General features: G+C 39.7%; 1 protein-coding gene across 3 annotated transcripts in view; it reads left to right on the forward strand.

Moving 5' to 3' along the window:
- Positions 1 to 18,576, forward strand: part of Ec (ubiquitin specific peptidase echinus) — a 161,879-nt gene that overhangs the window by 1,743 nt on the left and 141,560 nt on the right. The window contains exon 1 of one of the 3 annotated variants that reach the window (XM_076319244.1): positions 3,483 to 4,094. The exons of the other annotated variants lie outside the window; for them this stretch is intronic. The gene's annotated coding sequence lies outside the window, so the exon portion shown is untranslated. Of the gene's footprint in view, positions 1 to 3,482; positions 4,095 to 18,576 lie in introns of those variants that run through there. 3 annotated transcript variants of the gene reach the window in all.

Below are 18,576 nucleotides of genomic sequence, written 5' to 3' on the forward strand. Positions count from 1 at the left end.
CCAATTCCCAGACAAAGTCTGGTAGGCCTTGGTACCGTGATCGATTAACGCCGATGCGTGAAATAAATGTTCACCTTTTGATACAAACATGGAAGACGTTGTAACGTGTGCACGCGAACACATTTCTCGGTGACGTTCGACGATAACAGCTGATGTATTTACAGCTTCCAGATTACGTAGGTTCGAGCGCAGGTTGCACACGAGGTGCATGTGCAACGCGTAACTAGTGCGAACGCAGGATGTTCCTGTGTTTAAAAATCACGGTGTGTATCACGCACGTATGCACGTTCGTAAACTCGTGTATCCCGAGTTGTGTTTCTTTTTTCTTTTCTTTCCTTTCTTTTTTTTTTCGTAATCTGTATAAAGATCCTCGCACAACTCTCGCAGGAACAGGTGCCAACGATTGCAAAGAATTTTCCCTCTCACAAAAAAATTGTTCGCATCCTCGTAGGACGTGGCAACTAACATTTTCGAAGTTTCTCAGTGCCATTGCACTTCGCTGATAATTGTACGACTGTTATGTTCGAGGAAACGCCCGTCCTGTGGAATTGCGCTCGTGCACATTTAGTATTACCAAGATGATTATGTTCTCGAAATATTTCTAATAAATACGAGGCGGGTATATTGGTATATTCGATCGAATTTCTTAAGAATTTCCAGCTAGTAGTGTCTGTGAATGAAATTGAATTGTAATTTTTGGGTTATTGAAATTGTTAAGTAATTTTCTGAACATAAAAAAGGCAATTGGAGAGTTCGATATAGGTACATTTAGTGTATCGTTCAAATTACAAAATATAACGTAATATATTATTTAAATATAGTGATTAATATTTTCTCAAAATACACTATCTTGATATGTAATAATAAACGAGGCTCCAACAATTTTTAATCTTGCATCTAGTCGATATGGAAAAATTACCTTATATTTTTTCGCAAATCGAAATTGAGTTTTAATTTTTAAGCCGTGGAGAGTTCAATTCAGGTGCATATAGTATACTATTCAAATAACACAACATAGTGTCATATATTATTTAAACGTAGTAATTAATATTCTCCAAAAGTATGCTTCGAATCCTCGTTTACCCATAAAACAAATCAAGCCCCAACAGTCATAAATCTTGCATCTAATTGGTACAAAAAATTACCCAATTTTGTCTCAAGTGTCTAATAAATAATATCGTATCGAAAACGTCTTCGAAAGTAGGCACATCTTCCATAAAAAAAAATAATCACCGGTGTAAAACAAATTCGAGACGTTACACTACCTCGTTAGAAAGATGTACCGGACAGACATTTCCCTGTTTGCTCGTTTGGCCAAGAAAATTTACATAATCGCGCGTATGGCATTACAATGCTTCGAGGAAGAAGGGGAAGGGATAAAACGACCTTGCAGACACTCTCGTGTGCACGATAGAGCTCTCAGAAAAGGTGTTGGACGAAGGGCACCAAAGAGAATCGGAAACGAACGAGGCTCCGATTCGAATGTGTTCGAATCTGTATATGTCCATTTCGCTTAGAACGTAGCCTACCGGAAATTTGCAGTTAGCTGAGTTCCTTCCAGGCTCGAGTGCCGTGGGGATGCCTTCATTCGCGCGATCGTTAATTGCCCCCGGGCGAAAATGTAATTTTCAATCCAGCGTCGATTGGCGATGAAGTAGATTTTAATTGCGCGACGTCTCCGCCCGATCTAAGGGAATAGTTAAAATAAACAACGTCGCTTTGTGTAACGTGTAAACGGCTCTCGTCGATTCACCCCGTTACGTAATCCTTAATTGCCAATTATACGGGAACTTTACGCGTTTTCCTCGCGGATAATGCGATCGACTCGTTTATAGAAAATATATCGCAAGAGTTTCCACGGAATGCAAATTTCGTTGTTGTTCCTAAGATAAGAATTTAATATTTTGTTGGTTTTATGTGTAATATGTAGATATACGTGAATGCACATATGTATATGTAAATGTAAGTTTCAATTTTATCGTTTGTCAGTCGTCAGAAAATAATTCGGGGGAGTACTAGCGATAAGGGGTTTGTATAATTTTCTACTCCAATTTTTCCAGATGTTACTAAACGAATCTCGGAATGAGGATATTGATCTTTTTCGAATACTTGATTCGCAAAAGAAGAAAATTGCATCGCTGATTCATTTATTTACATTTACGTCGGTTAAGGAAGTGACATTAAATACTCCGAAAGAAAAATCTATAATTTATTTGGAAGAAATGGCACGAATTTGATTATAGGTTCTAGTTTCCAACATGGTTAAAGGATACAGCTTGTCTCAACTGGATATGGAAGTAGAACACTCGCACCTGTTCGATAGCATAGCTACCGGTCGGAATGCAAAATGTTAATTAAATGTTAACTACTGTTAGAAGTAGTACAGGACTTGTAGTTTTCTGTAGTAATGCCCGTAGACTTTTATAGACTTAAATGTGACAAAATCGAAACGCTCGGTCACTCTGAATTGGTAGTTTCTAAATTTTTGGAAAGTGACCTCCTAAAAAGAAAGTTTCCTCGCTCGAGATAAATGACTACTACAGTTTCTAAATTCGGAGTACCAATAAAAGGAGATATTTAAGTTATTCGCATATTTCTACATTCAAAATTTACTTCTCTATTTTCTTTGGATTCTAATACACCCCCCGTTTGGAAAATTTGGTAAATTAAAAATATACCCAAAGTAAAGAACCAACTGATCCTAAGAATCTTGATTTATTTTAAAATTTCAAAATTTTCTGTACATTCTTATAAGACTCAAATTTTAGTTTAGACGAATCCAAGCAACTCAAAAAATTCTCATCTCTTCTATAAGTACAACCTCCAAAATTCCCACTTTTGTTTACAACCAGAAAATCGTTCAAAATCTTTATTTCAAAATACTCCAAACCCTATTTTCCTCTCCAATTTCAAAATACTTTAGTTTTCCATAAGTACAACCTCCAAAATTCCCATTTCGTTTACAACCAGGAAATCGTTCAAAATCTTTATTTCAAAATACTCCAAACCCTATTTTCCTCTCCAATTTCAAAATACTTTAGTCTTCCATAAGTACCACCTCCAAAATTCCCATTTCGTTTACAACCAGAAAATCGTTCAAAATCTTTATTTCAAAATACTCCAATCCCTATATTCCTTTCCAATTTTAAAATACTTTAGTCCCTGAGTAAAGAAACCCTGGCCATGTTGATGTATCTCAGCATGTAACGTCCTCCAAAAACTGAAAAAAATTCCAGAAATTTTCGGGTCGAGCGAAAGTACAGTACCCGTATGGTGTGCGTTTGTTATCAGTAAAGTTTCCAGCGCGGCCCGAGAGCGCGCCGCGCTTTGCCGAACGATAACAGCGTCGGTACCTGACCGAGGCGCGCAGCCAATGAAAGAGCCGGCTCGGCGTCGACCATCTTGCGCGGCTCCGCTTTCGAGTTCGGAGTCGCGTGGCGGCGACGTTCGGCTTGCAGTGTACGCCGACTGCCGAGCCGTGACTGACTGACTGACTGGCTCGTGTGTACCGCGGACCGACAGGTTTCCGTTGTGACCGCCACCGTTCCGTGTCTTTCCTGTTCGTCGCTAAAAAACAGCGGCGAGCCGCGACTGGTCGATCCGAGGAGAACAGAGGACACGATCTCGTTCGATGCGACTCGATCACGCGACTGTCAACAACGGTTCGAGGATCGAGAGCCCGTAAACGACCTGCGTGTGTTTACGTTCCGCTGTTTCGGGGAAGCGCGCGCGCGCGCGCGTGCGATCACTCGAGCCTCTGCCGCTGAAAGGAAACAAGAGAGAATGACGGGACGGAAGTGTTTTCTAGTTCCGTGCTCGTACGGTCGAATTTAGGCCGCCCGTGGCCCCACGAAACCGACCACGCGAAACAAAGTGCTCGCTCGAAATACGTTTCGCTACGTATCGACGCACGATACGTCTGACATTGCCGCGAAGAGACCACCGAGACCGTACCGTGTCTTTTCGCGCGGTGTTACGTGCGCGTGTGATTTTTCGTGGACCAGTTCGACGTTCAGCGACAGTGGACAGTGCGTTCGATTGAAGTTCACGGGGGCTTCGAACATTGGACGAACGAGACGCTGTGCGACACGAAGGTGAGTACCGTTTCCAACTATTTTATCTCCGAGTTTTTCAAACTTGGTATCGTCAAGTATAGAAACATAGAAATTGACGAATGTTTTGCTTTCGGTTTAGAGCGATAGGGGTTCTCCGCGTACGATTGTGCGGAGTTACTCGAACTTTTGCGACGTAGGTGTAGCCTTGGCTTATTTTTTCGCACTCGCGGTTGTACGTCGTGCTCGAAAGAAGACACTGTCAATAGACATTGTAACGTGCGCAGATACGTAGTTTAAAAGTATTGTTCAGAGTCGTTAGCACGTTTTTTGTTAGACGAGTAAACCAAATATTAGGTTTTGCGGGGACGAATCGAAGATCAAGGACAATTGTAAAGAATTATCTATATATTACTCGTGGTATTGAATTTTTTATACACGTTGTACGAATAGATATTTGAAATATCGTTTTTGCGGTGAGACTCATAAACATCTTCGTTGTTTATGGATGTATGAAAAAATTATTCAGGATAAAGTTAAACCGTTCGAAACGATAATTATAGAGATAGAAAAAATTTGATGCTCAAAGTCGTTTCTTTTTCAGAATTTTAGTTTTTGTACGTTGACGTACATTTGACGAATTTAATTTTTCTCAACGTTCCACAAAATGTTTCAAATTTATTAACAAGATGTATACCGCACACGGTGAGTGAGATTTATGCAAATAATATTTTGCAAATGGAAAATAAAATGTAAAAATTGCATACGTATATCGGAGCACATACCCAAAAAATAAATTCATTTAAAATATTTTCGATAAAAATCTTCACGTTCGGAGCACCCTGCTCCAATAAACAGAATAACGAAAAACATCGATCTCTATTCTTACATATCCATAAACAGCGGTGATATTTAGCCGTTAAATAATTCAATTATTTGGTGCATCTTGCACAATTAAGTAAACGATCGTTTGAATCATCTTACGCGGTAAATATTTTTAAATCATTGTTGCAACGATAGTCGGATGAAACTGACTACGTTAAGGGTTAAGAAACTTTCGTGAACAAATTACTGTCCGGTGTACCTTATCGATGAACGATTACCGCGTAAATTGTATTTCAAAATTCTCGATGCGATCGAAAAGGAAAATTTCGCTCGATGAAGGGAAAATATTCGCGATCGACTAGCTGTTCAATCGATACCTGTAATTTCATCGATGATGCCGCGCGAGGGGTTACATCACGATTTGAAAATTGCACGAGTATTCCGTGTTGACAAACGACCTTCGTTACGCTGCGTGGCACTGACATCTTTGCAATAAAGAAAGCGTATCGCACAAGCGTCGTGTAATTGCGTCTAGTATTCGGTACAGCAGGACGATCTTATTCGATTTAACCTTGCACTTTCGCCAAGGTGCTCTGGATCGTTGGTTTATTGCGTCTCTTCTTCGCAAGCGCGTTTGAAATTTCGTTTTTACAACATTCCGCGCCGACGTACGGTTCGTATCATCGAAATATTTAGCAGCATCGATACCGTCCGCGTTTATCGACCAGTGTTGTTGACATTTCTCGACATTGTTCGTCCTTTTGTCTCGTTTCGTCTCGTTTGAAATATTCCTTCGTTGAAAACGTTCCAGCAAATATTCCGTCCGCAAGAAATTCATCCAAAATTGATTCTCACGAGACCGAGTTCCGATTTTCGACGAACAATTGTCACGAAATTTCGTTCGACCCTATTCGCGTTCAGAATTAAACTCTGGCTGCCTTCATCGGATACAAATACGCTTTATCTCGCGGAGAGAGGGTATCATTGGCTTACGTGCAGTAATTAACGGCTCGATTAACGTCTGTTTGCTATTGGTCAATATGTTTGGTACCTACATCGGATACACGCGAATTTAAAAAGGAACTCTCGCTGCATTTTGCCTAGTCGAATTCCTGTCCGGGTTTATTTTGGGTCGAGCTCGATTCGCAAATTTTGGGGAATTAGATGCAAAATGCTATCGGTGGGAAAATTACTGGAAACGTTCGTTCGTTTCGATCTGAAAAAGTGGAAACACGATTTGAATTTTAAATTCTGTGATCGGTGCTTGTAACGAACACTCGAGCGTAGGCATACGAGCGGAAAGAAACCCATAACGCGTTTTCTCTAAATAAATGACGGTGCACGGTAGAAAATGGTTGAAAAAAGTCGTGGAAACGTTTGTTTATTTCGATCCGAAGGGTTGAAAATATGATTAATGTTTAAAATACTCCGTTTGACGTCTGTAACGAGCACTCGGGTAGACATCGAGCGGAAGAAATTCCAGAACGCGTTTTATGTAAATAAACGCCGGTGTACGGTGCAAAATGGTACCAGTGCGAAGTACTGGTAACGTTTGTTTATTTTAATCCGAAGGTGAAAACATGACTAATATTTCGAGTCCTCCGATCGACGCCTGTAACGAATACTCAAGTGAACATTCGATCAGAAAGGATCTCCTGTTGCCATTTCAGGGTAAATATATTTTTTTCAAGCTTTCGATAATATATGGATCGTTTTGTACAGTACGCACAAATAATGGGATATAATTTATCCGTTATATTTTTATGCTCGCGTCGCGATACCGCGTGTCAGAAACAGAAGAATGCTTTCGGGAAATGGAAAGGGACTGCGATTGTCCCAAAGCGTCTATGTTTTTAATTTTTTACACCATTGTTGAACGATGAATTTCATCAGCAACGGATCCGAGTAGGCCCACACGTTATTGTCTCTTCCCGAGAACAATGAACCATTTACCATGTTCGACGCTGCATTTTTTCTGTCGCATGCGCATACGAAACGCAAACGGCGAAAAGTTCTAAAGGCATTTACGAGACTCTATCTGCATACGGTGCATCTGTTTGCACACATTTGAACGTAACTGAGAGTGTGTGAATCATATCGATAATAATACGCGTAACTTATCCTTAGGCAAATAAACGTTTGACACGATAATCGTGGAACTGATAGCAAGAGTATGCGAAATATTTCCTTTTTTAAACTGGAAACTGCTCGGGACGATTCAACGGATAAGAAATCTCGATGTTTCTCGATTGTTCAAACGAACGGAAACATCGGTGGGTGGAAACTTTGAACAAATTCGAAATTATTCACGAGTGGACTCTAAAAGAGTATAACGGTTAGTTTTGTAATCTTTTTTGATCGAAACCTTTGGAGAGTTTTACAATCTTCTTTGTAATCGAAACTTTTGGATAGTTTTGGATACTTCTCTCGTAATTAAAACTTTTTAATTGTGTCGCAATATTTCGCAATCAAAACTTTCGAATAGTTTTGTAATCTCTCGTAATTGAAACTTTTGGATGGTGTTGCCGCATTTTGTAATTAAAATTTTCGAATAGTTTTGTAATCGAAACTTTTGGATAGTTCTTTCAACGGTTCAGTTCTTTCGGGGAAGTGAAGAAAATTTTAGAGTTCGATGTTCGAGACTTTTTGCGCGTGTAGAACCGGACGTGAATTACGACAGAATCGAAAAGTGGATAATTCCTCGTAAAAACTTGTTTTCGAATAATCTTAGTTGACAATTCACGTGTTGTACACGTACGACATTCTCTTTGTTTGCATTTTCTTTTTAAGTTCGAGGTAACACGAGGTTACTATTCACTTATTTAAAATAAAATTGAAACTTTAATTCTTCGAGTAGTTCAACTATTTCTCTTTCCAGATGCAAAAGACTTTTACTATGTTCCAACGTACAAAATATAGGGACCAATTAGAGAGAGATCTTTCGTTGAAAATATAATCAACGAAACGTACTTCGAGCTTCGGAAATTCTATTTTCCCAAAAATGAATTTCCGTATGAAAAAAAAATTCATCATTTTGCACTTTCGACTTGTATCTTCGCGATACGATTTTCTCCCCGGTTACAAGAGTTATACTCCGCCCGCATTCGCGGTTAAATTCAAGTATCCTATCGCAGACTCGCGGCGTTACGAAAACTATTCGAACTCTAATTTACATAATTTCGTACGTCTCGGAAATTTACGACGATATTCGTTCGAAAGTTGAACCATACGCTCGAATGAATTATCTTATACACACGAGACTACGCAACCTGTACCTAATCGAGCACCAAGTATCCACCGTGTACGAAATTCGAACATTGTTCACCCCGATCGAAGTATCTTCGTCTTTCGAGATATTCGATCTTCAACTCGACAGTAACGCGAAAACTTCGTGTATTTTTAAACGAGAGCTTAAATTTTCGCACCGTCTCGATGCATTTTCACCATGGCGGGCCAAAATGGCGGGCGAGAGTGGGTTAATGTATACCGACTTTGAATTTCATATTTTATTCATCGTTTATCGAGTTTCGCGGTGGTTTATCGCCGCGACTTCTTTCGGGCCGAGTCTTCGCGCCATTTTATTCCCCCGTATCGAATAGTATCGTTTCGTTGGTCGTTGTTCGTCCTTCTCTATCCCGCGCGAGAGATTATTCATCATCTAGATACTTGGTTCTCGCGGATCACTTTTATCACCCTCCAGTTTGCCCTCTCATCCCCTTACTCCAGTTTCAATTTCGTCGGTCTGCCGGGTCTCGTTGGTCGTTTTGCTTCATCCGTGGCGAACTCGCTCGTGTTTCTTCATCTTTGCACGCTCGCCGCAAGGCGACCACGCGGCCCTGAATATTTATACACCCGTTGCATTTTCATCTTTTTTAAGACCCCCGGGCCCTAGTTTTATCTTCTTCATTACCTCGTCACACTTTGTTCTTATTTGGCCAGGACGGACTTTCGCGGTTGGTTCGCCTCTTCATCCTCGGCGTGTTTCATTTGCTCGGGCCGAGCGCCTCGGTTGCTATTTTGCCGCGACGTTCTTCACCAGGCTCGCCGTCTCTTCCGCGCTCGTGAATATTCATCCCCGATTCTTCGTTTTCTCCATTTTTTTCCCCTATTCCCCTTTGATACATCTTCCATGTTGCACGGAGCATCTGCGCCAGCTTCCCGATAAAACACGCGTCGCTCGGTTTCGCGCGCGCGTCCTGCGAAGAAAGAAGCATCGCGCTACGTCGCGGCGCACCGTGACCCGCGTTCGTTTGAACTTTAACCCGCTAAGTATCAATTATAAATATCCTTCGGTATATTCGGTTATAGATTTCATCTTCTACGACCCTTCTATGCAAACATTTCACGCTAATTTAACGATCACTGACTTCTTAAAGTGTTTCTTTCCTTTCGAACTATTCAATTACGTTTTTCTATCTATTTTCTCGAAATACTTACTTTGCATATAAAAGTTTGACAGTACTTTAGTAACAAGTATCTCGTTTCGAACTGATCAGTTGCGTTTTTCTATCTTTTGGATATACTTATTTTATGTATAAAAATTTGACGCTATTTTATCATCCTTTTCCGTTAACTTCTTGAATTGTAGTATTAGGTTGTTCGGAAAGTCGTTTCATTTTTTTTTTTTTTTTTTTTTGGTGAAAATGAAACACGATTTTTTCAGAGTGTATAAACATTTTATTTAATTATATATTCTCCATTTTGGAAAACGAAATCACTTTACGAACAACCCAATATTTAAATATTTTGTTTGAAACATTCAGTTACGTTATCCTATCTTCTCCTTGGAAATATTTATTTTATTTTATACACAAAAAGTAGACAGTATTTCACCACCCACGATCATCAATTTCTTACACCGTACTTGTGCAAGTATTTTGTTTTAAACATTCAGTTACGTTTTCCTATCTTCTTCTTCGAAATGCTTGTTTTACTTTACAAATAAAGAGTCGACAGTATTTTACCACTAATCGTATCCTATTAAGAAAGTAATTTCTTTGAAATAGAATTCGATTCGTTGCAACTTCGTGCTGCACACATTCGCAGCAGTGCATTTACAAAGCGCGAATTCATCATCGGGTATAAATGAGCTTAAATCGTTTCAGAGTCTGTTTGAGGTAGGATCGTCTGCTTTTAACGTTACTCGATCGTTTTTATCTCGTTTAAATGTTCACCGATGAAGTGTCCGATAAGGTTGATTCGTCTGTACCTAGCCTGGAACCAACGGAAGCGACGTGTTACCAGTTGACGGTAAACATTAACGATCGTCTGTTAGCCGACGTTCGTTATCCAAATAAAAGATAACGCGTTAGGAGTTGGTACGGTGCGTGAATTAGCCAAGCATCTCTCATGATCGGCGACAGTGTAAATTCCTTCGCGGACGTTACTTCTCTACGAACATTTAATTATCGAACACGACGAACAGCGAATTCGATAGATTGTAATTTCCTCGAGGAATCTTTTTATCCTGATTAGGATACGGCTGTGTTGCCCTGGGCAAGCGGAATGCGCTATACGGTGCAGAATAGCAGGCGTTGATATACGCAAATTAAATGCCTCGCGTATAGAGGGTGTACGAATCGAATCGTCCACGTTCTCGATTCCTTGCGATTGTTCGCTGGGAAACAGTAGAACGTCTCGAAGATATCTGAAATTATTTTTAACGCTTTGTAAAATACTTGCATCGACCCTTTTTATACCAACGACGACTATCGTGATAAATTAAACTAATTCGACACGAGTTGCACGAGAGGACTGTCAATATTCTCGTAATCAAATTTCTGATAAATATATTATTCAATTTTGGTCATTTCGTATAATTTTACACAACAACCGTGTCCCGAAGAATTAAAACATCGGCTCAAGATCCCTGTATAAAAGATTCCATTGCACAATACTTCTCCACTCCCCTTGAAAAATTAAATGAACTCGATACGAGTTGCACAACAAGACTAATATCCCTACAATCAAGTATCCAATTAATCTATTTTTTTAGTTTCGCTCATTTTATATAATTTCACACACACAACGACTGTGTCTCAAATAGTTACTTCTCCCATTCGACTACGCACCGCTTTGAATAAAAATATCCCGAACGTAGAAAGCTCGTGTTTGGTCGGCTCGGCGATACGGCGCAAGCTCGAAGGAAATAACGTGCAGTTGCATCCACTGCAACAAGCCCGATTACTCGAGAAACGTTGCGTTACGAAGAAACGTATCGCGGTTAATTCGGTAAGTTCCCTCTACGTGTACACGAGATGGTATTCCTACGACGTTTCCGTGGAAGTGGACCCGGTTTCTTTGCACATCCGTCGTAGATAAAATTATCACGTTAAATCGCGAGCGTAGTGAAAATTTCTATGCCGTGGACGCCTCGCTGCGGGAGGCGGGAAGGGTTAGGTCACCGGTTCCACGGCCCTCTCGTGTTTAAATAGTCGGGGTAACTGTACAGGGCCGTGTTCCACCTACCAAACACGGCTCTGACTCAACGCCGAGATTGTTTTTTGGGCAAAGAATCCACGTAGAGAGAGTCTACGGGCGACTTTGTCGAGACATCCGTGGTCCCGGTGCCTCGTCGCGAGACGCCTAACGCCCACCCGCGCATCGCCCGGAGCGCTCGGTGCATACAGGGTGTCAAGAAAGTGCATCGATCGACGGACCCGCGTCCAGTAAGGGTGGTGTTCTACGTGGGCTAGGTCCGGGGTGATTTTAATACGCGATATTATTCAGCCGCTCGGAGCGACATACTTGTTGGTACGTTACACCGATCCATTCACGGCTCCCTCTCTTTGCACCGGTGAATAGCTGACTGCTTTTAATTGGCGCGACGTGTAATCTCCACTTGTTTGGCGGGGAAAAAATGAAAAAAAAAAAAAACAAAAATGAAAAATATCTCCTGGGATTTAGGCCGTATCGATAGTTATTTCGATCGAATTTTTCAAAGGGAATTTTTCGACTCTTCCGAACACGTCTACCTTGCGTAGGTAATATCGGCGCCACGTACGCTTTGTGCGTTTCATTGTGGAGGATTGCGAGGTGTGGTGGTTATTTCGGAGGTGATGTTCTGTAACAGTTTGCGCCGGTTTTTTCGAAAGATTGATACCGCGTGTACGCGCGTCGAAAATATTGGCTCGTTCGGAATGTCGTTTCGTTCTCCAAAATGGAGAATATGTATGATTTAATGAAATGTTTGTACGGTTTGAAGAAGAGCGAAATGATTTTCCGAATCACCCAATGGTAAAAGATTTTCCAACGAGGGAGACGGAACTTCGAAATGGAATAAACATTACGGATGGTGATTCGGTGTTCGTTTCATTTCGGAGTAAAGAAACAAGCATGGAAGATAATCTGGTGGTCGTTGTTTTATTTCGAGGTGGATAAAAAGCATGGAAGATAATCTGGCGGTCGTTGTTTTATTTCGGGGTAGAGAAAAAGCATAGAAGATAATCCGGTACTCGTTTTTCATTTCGAAGTGCGCTCGATGACATTGTACATGTGAAGTGCAATGCCATTTAAATGTCCACCAGGATTGCTCTCGGGGCGAGTGAACGGGATAAAAAAATGGTCCGAGGAATGCTTAATTCTTAAGAGTGACGCGGAATCGATAAATTTGGATTGCCAGAAACATTTTTACATTCAGCAGAAATATTCTCTTCGTTTCTTTTACTACGTTGACCTAGTCGGTGTATGTTGAAATTGATCGGTCAACAAACCGAACCAGTGGCTTCGAATTTTTCCACTAAACGATGAGTTGCAAGTTCCGTCGGTCGATTGCACGCGAGAAACTTTGTTCGAATGGATAAAAATTTCGAGAGAAAAAAATTTTAATAGCTTCCGGTATAGAATAACGAGTATTGGAATAATTCGCTGAGAAATCGTAACAATTTATTTCTTTTTCTTCCGGTGTCGACTCTTCGTACGGGGTCCATTATAAGGGAATTTGTTACTTTATATTTGCAAGGATTGTATAATAAATACTGGAGAAACGTAAAGTATCTTTAAGATTGTTAATAAGGAAAGGTTCCCCCCGGTATCGACTATTTTAACTTTTTTTACTGTCGCTCAAGCTAGAACCGATAAAATACAACTTTTAAAAAGTAATCTATAGCATAAATGGTACTTGATAAAAGGAGAAAAATTTATGTTTTGTAAATACGTTGCAAGAACGAAGATGTAAATTAGAGCGGATAAATTGTCACTCAGGATCGACCAATTATTTAATTAGTGGATCTTTGGATACGAAAAGTTAACGATGCTAAGAAATATCAGTAGAAAACGTTTATAAGCTAATATAAAATAGTATCGTTTAAAATTGATTTTTACATCAGAAATAAAATGCTTAATATTTGTCTAGCTCGTGCATAACACGTGTGATACATTGGATACATTGCACCCTTCGTGAATAATTCCTCAGACGTAATACATTCAGTGACTTCTTCGTCGCACAATGACTTCTGTATATTATCTACTAACCTCTCTTTCTCGTCTAGTTGACCTGCCTTTTATTGTCCGGTGATAAAGGTAAGAATTATTACTAGGGGACGTTCCCCTAATTCTCGTCGAATGTCTTCGAGTGTAAAGAAAAGAAAGAAAAGAACCCACGGTTAAGAATCCATTATGAATTTATACAGTACGTACAAATACGCGTAATAAATTTTCATACGGAGAGCTTCCACTCGGAATCGCAACATCGAGTGACGAAAATAAAAATTCACAGGTTATTCCTTACGAGAAATAATAAAAGGACGATTATCGATCATAAATATAACGCAAAAATGTTTCTCTCCTCGCTGTATTTTATTCCGGCCACTAATCTTGTCAAACACTCTTCTTTTTTTTTTTTTTTTTTTTAAATATTTCACCAAAAGCGCTCCCTCGCGAGATAACGTTTCATAAATAATCTCCATTCGAAACGTCAAACATAGCGGATATTAATGTTTGCTCGAATAAAAGAATTTCGTAAATCGTTGACCGGTTGGTGCAATTCGAAGTAACTTATCCGGCGATAAATTCACGAAAATTGTCACAAGTTTCGTTAAAGTTGCCGCGACGCTCCCCGTTGAAAAGATTCGTGTCCCATAAAGTGGTATTTATACGGGCGTGTTTCAGCATCGCAAAGGCATGGGAAACGCGCGACGTTTGAAAAACGTACGGCGCATCGATGCGTCGCGTATGCAAGTTAAACGCATTATGGTTACGTGTGAATGAAACGCGTTAGTTAGCGAAACGTGTACGCATAGAAACTTCATTCATGGCCATCGACGGAAAAAGCATCTCGCCTCTGTGCCGATTACAATCGCAAAGAGCCTCGAGGGGATTCGAACACTTGGATCTTTGTCGAACTTTTTTCCACCGCGAGAAAGTCGAAAAGTTACACGATATAAAATACACCATCGTCTCCAACGTCAAAGTTATTCCCATTGTATACGTTTATTCGCGGTGAACGCGTACTCCTTCCGATGTGGAGCTGAACTTTTTCTTCCATTGTTAACGCGTTCGTTTACTCGAGAATTGAATCGACGTAATTACTTGTCGAAACTAAAAGCGGAGTAATGCAGTGTTTCCATTAACTCCGGAAACAAAGAGGTACAACAGTTTCATTCAGTTTCGGACGTATTTCAAATTTGTGAGAACTTTTTCGAACTCGTCGAATTAATTTTCCTTCCGTTATTATTCAATACGTCGAACGTGTACGCTCACTTTCCTTTAATCGGTAATTGATAAAGTTGGGGTCTGCCAGATTCCGGGGAATTTTATTCAAAAGTTCGATTTATTCAGTTTCTTAATAATTAGTAAGAGTAATTCGTAACGTCGGATTTGTTGTTTTCTTAAGAACGATTAGAAATATTTCAACAATTTTATGGGGTACTACGGATCTTACCGTATCGTATACGCGATCAGCGTAATAATTAAGAGTTACATTAAGGTATAACTGAGGCTAAGAGTAATATTTCATAAGTGACGATAATATAATATTTCGTTTGGTAAAGAGTGGAATTGTTTTACGAGATATTAGTATTAGTATAATTTAGTGTTCCGAAGTTTCTTGTTTCTTTCGCGGAGTACACGGACAAGCAATTAATGATCCGATGCATCTTACAAAAATAGTACTAACTTAATTTTAGTTCCCTCCGTTGAAAAAGGTTCAATTTGTCTCGGGCGATTTCTTTATAAAATATGACGGTGTTGTGTCTGTAGTACGTGGAACATAAATTGACGATGCATCCTCCTCGTGCCGTAATTTAACCCACCCTTTATTTTCATGCTGGCAAGGCTAAATAGGGATGCCTCGATGCGTTCGCATCGTAAGAAAATATTTTGTCAAGTGCGAGTGGCCAAACAACTCGTGAAATCATCGATGAATGTCGCAAAATTGCTTTGCAAGCCCGTAAATAAAAATCTATAACGCGTAGAATGTTGCAAGCCCGTAAATAAAAGTCTATAACGCGTTTAACAAAGTTACCCTCATCTGTAATAATCTTTTAACGAATTTACTCTCGTTTGCAATCATCCATTCGAGTAACAAATTTACGGTTTATATCATTAATCTTACTTCCTGACGAATAAAATTTCAATCGAGTAACCTTAACAAAAATCGATTCAGACAGCTGTCAACTTAAAACCCGTCAACTGTCAATTTAGATGCACTCGGAATGCATCTGCGTTGAATACACATACAAAATAAAAGTGAAAATAAGTTGAAATAAAATTCGATAAAAATGCTCGGGATTACAAAATAAAATTACATTTATATTCGACAAAGGAAAGTTTCTCCTAATATTGTACGATATCTCGCTGTGTGTTATTTTTTACGCGGGAACCATAGATCGGAGAACCTTGCGTTAGCGAATTTTTCAAACATTTCGCGTCTGTTCTTCGCGTATTCGTGGGAAATGAAAAATCGCCGCCGCGAGGCTCACTTGGTTCGCGATTCGCGTGTTCGCGACAAAGAGGAGTCGTAAAAATCCACGGGAGCTTTGAGTGCGTCGAGCTGTCGAAAACGTCGCGTTCGTGAAAATGACGGGGACGCGACGTTTCGGATTGAAACGTTAATTCTCAACCGATGCACGGGGAATCATAAATCGCGGTCGTCTTGCGGGACATCGCAGGCGTTCTGAATTGAATCGTGAAATGCCCACGGTATGCTAAACCCCACCGCGAACTTCGTACGAACCATTCAGCGCGAGCCGGTATAAAGGACTGAATAGTCTGCGTGTACACGGGGAGCCGTGTGGCGTCTTTGTTGTCGGGTTCAAATCTTGAGAAACACTGCACTCCTTTGCAGAAATGATAGGAACGCGTCGTGTCACGTTCGCGGAAAATTTTCAACCGTGTGTTCCAGGTGTTTCTAAATACAAAAGGGGCGTTCAACGATGTTTACAAATTGGGAGAAATTCGTAAGAAGTAGTCTGTTCTTGAAAAATAGAACTTTTGGTATTAATTTGAAAAGGAAGTATATTAGCTCGATTTTAAATCTTGGGAAAGTATTCATGTGTTCTTTGAGTATTTTTATACATTTTTCAAGCTTCGATTATTGTGCGTTCTAAAGGAACCTTTTGGTATTAATTTGAAAAGGAAGTATTAGCTCGATTTTAAATCTTGGGAAAGTATTCATGTGTTCTTTGAGTATTTTTATAGATTTTTCAAGCTTTAATTATTGTGCATTTTAAAGAAATATAATCTTTTGGTTTTAATTCGAAAAGAAAGTATCAGATATATCAATTTCAAATCTTGGGAGAATATTTATGCGTTCTTTGAGTACTTTTACAAATTTTGTCCAGTTTCTTTAATCGTGGTACATTCTGAAGAGATATAATATTTCAAGCATGCATTTTTTCAAGTATTAATTACCATTCTCGATTTATGTACTGTATCGAAGAACATACAAATTAATCGGGATCGTCGTGTGAACTAGAATTTAAAAAAAAATGGTAAAAATGACAGTGGTACCTTTTAAAGGAAAATGTTCCATTTTTGACAGAAATTGAATCTCTGGTGCAACAACGATAAACGTTTTCGACGTATAAGATTGATCTTAATTTTCACAATAGAGAGACAGAACGTTTTGCATACGCTTGCAAACCCACCGCCGGAAACGCGACGATGCGCTTCGAAATTTTGACCCTTGCTCGGATACGATTCCGAGCAATGGGGAAAGTTAAACACTAGCCTATATTGCCAGGTGTAACTTTCTTTGTGTCGAGTATCTCACGTTATGGAGAACTCTTTCCCTTGCGTTCTCTTATTATGCGCTTTGTTATATGCTCACAACTGTACCGTCCGTGAGATACTAGGGTACACCGAAGAAATTATTCGATAATATAACCTTCTTCACGGTGACTCGTTTCGACGTTTGAATATGCAGCACGAAGCAATAAATTATCTTCTCGAGTGTCTCGAAAATTGTGGAACTACGAGAAAAATTTACATAGCGATGATTGCACGGTGCAGAAAGTACCATTATACAGGACGGTGGTCCGTTTTCTTCGCTGAGCTGAGTCGTTACCGAGATATCGACTATTTCACGTTCAAATCAAATTTATTCTTCTATTATTTATCCTACCAACGGGGAACGTTACCGCGAATGCAATGATTTTTGACGCGAGGTCGCTCGATGTCATCGAAAGTCATAAATATCGTACCTTTGCATAAAAATAGACGAAAATTCGAGTGCAACGCGTCGTTTCTGTAGCTTAGAATTTTCGAGCGTGTAGTTTGCAAATCAAGAGGACGTTCTCCAAACAATCGAGTGAATCGTCGATGCGCTATTCATAAGCAAATTTCGGTGCTTCGAAGGACCATTCTTTCGGAACACGTTTACGATTGAACAGGGAAGGTACAACCGGCTTTGTTCGTTGAGTATTTTTTTTTTTTCTCTTTCGATGCGCGTTGCTCATCGTTAACTGCATTTCTCGTTTTTATTCTCCGTTCATGGATTGCAATTCCAAACACCAAGGTTTCATAATTATGCGTGTCGTTGTTTAATCGCCTTTCGATTTTGCTACTTGGAATACTAAAGGTTAAATTTTATTCGTCTTTTTTTTTCTGTTTATTTATTTCCTATAAAGGGAATATATTCCCTTGTATGCTTCGATGAAACGAAGAATATGCATTCTATCATATATATTGTATACAACGTACTGACTGTTTATTTAGGTTGAAATTTTTTGTCGCATCGGTATAAAACATTCGAATGAAATGAATTTTCACAAAGAAAAAAAAGTAATACTAATTTAAACAAATTCACTCGCACGAAATTGAATACGCAACGTGAACGTTCGTGAATCGAAAGAATTACTCAGAAATGCACACGGTGCATTCTGGGTTATTTTTTCATCCGTTACAATTTATAAATTATTTCCTCGATGTACTGTCGATTTCGTGCAAGAATTCGTTAATCGGTATCATTCGCAACCGATCTGGTCGGTTGAATCCACCATTAAACGGAATTGGTCGTGCACTCTTCGTTTACGCAAACTTCCTCGATGCACGGTGCATTCTATGTTACATTTTCTTGCGTTAGAATTTATAAATGATTTCCTTCGGGTATCGTCGGTTCCGTGTATACGATGATCGAGATCGCTTGCTACCGCGTTACAGGAGAACGTTTCGATAAGAGGTGGAATATTTTACAAAGAAGCGGTCTGTTCGGATAATAGACCATTCGGGTAATGTCGGTTCGGGTCGTGTTGGTTCCGCG

This window comes from Ptiloglossa arizonensis, chromosome 8 (genome assembly GCF_051014685.1).
Source record: "Ptiloglossa arizonensis isolate GNS036 chromosome 8, iyPtiAriz1_principal, whole genome shotgun sequence".
Lineage (NCBI taxonomy): Eukaryota > Metazoa > Arthropoda > Insecta > Hymenoptera > Colletidae > Ptiloglossa > Ptiloglossa arizonensis.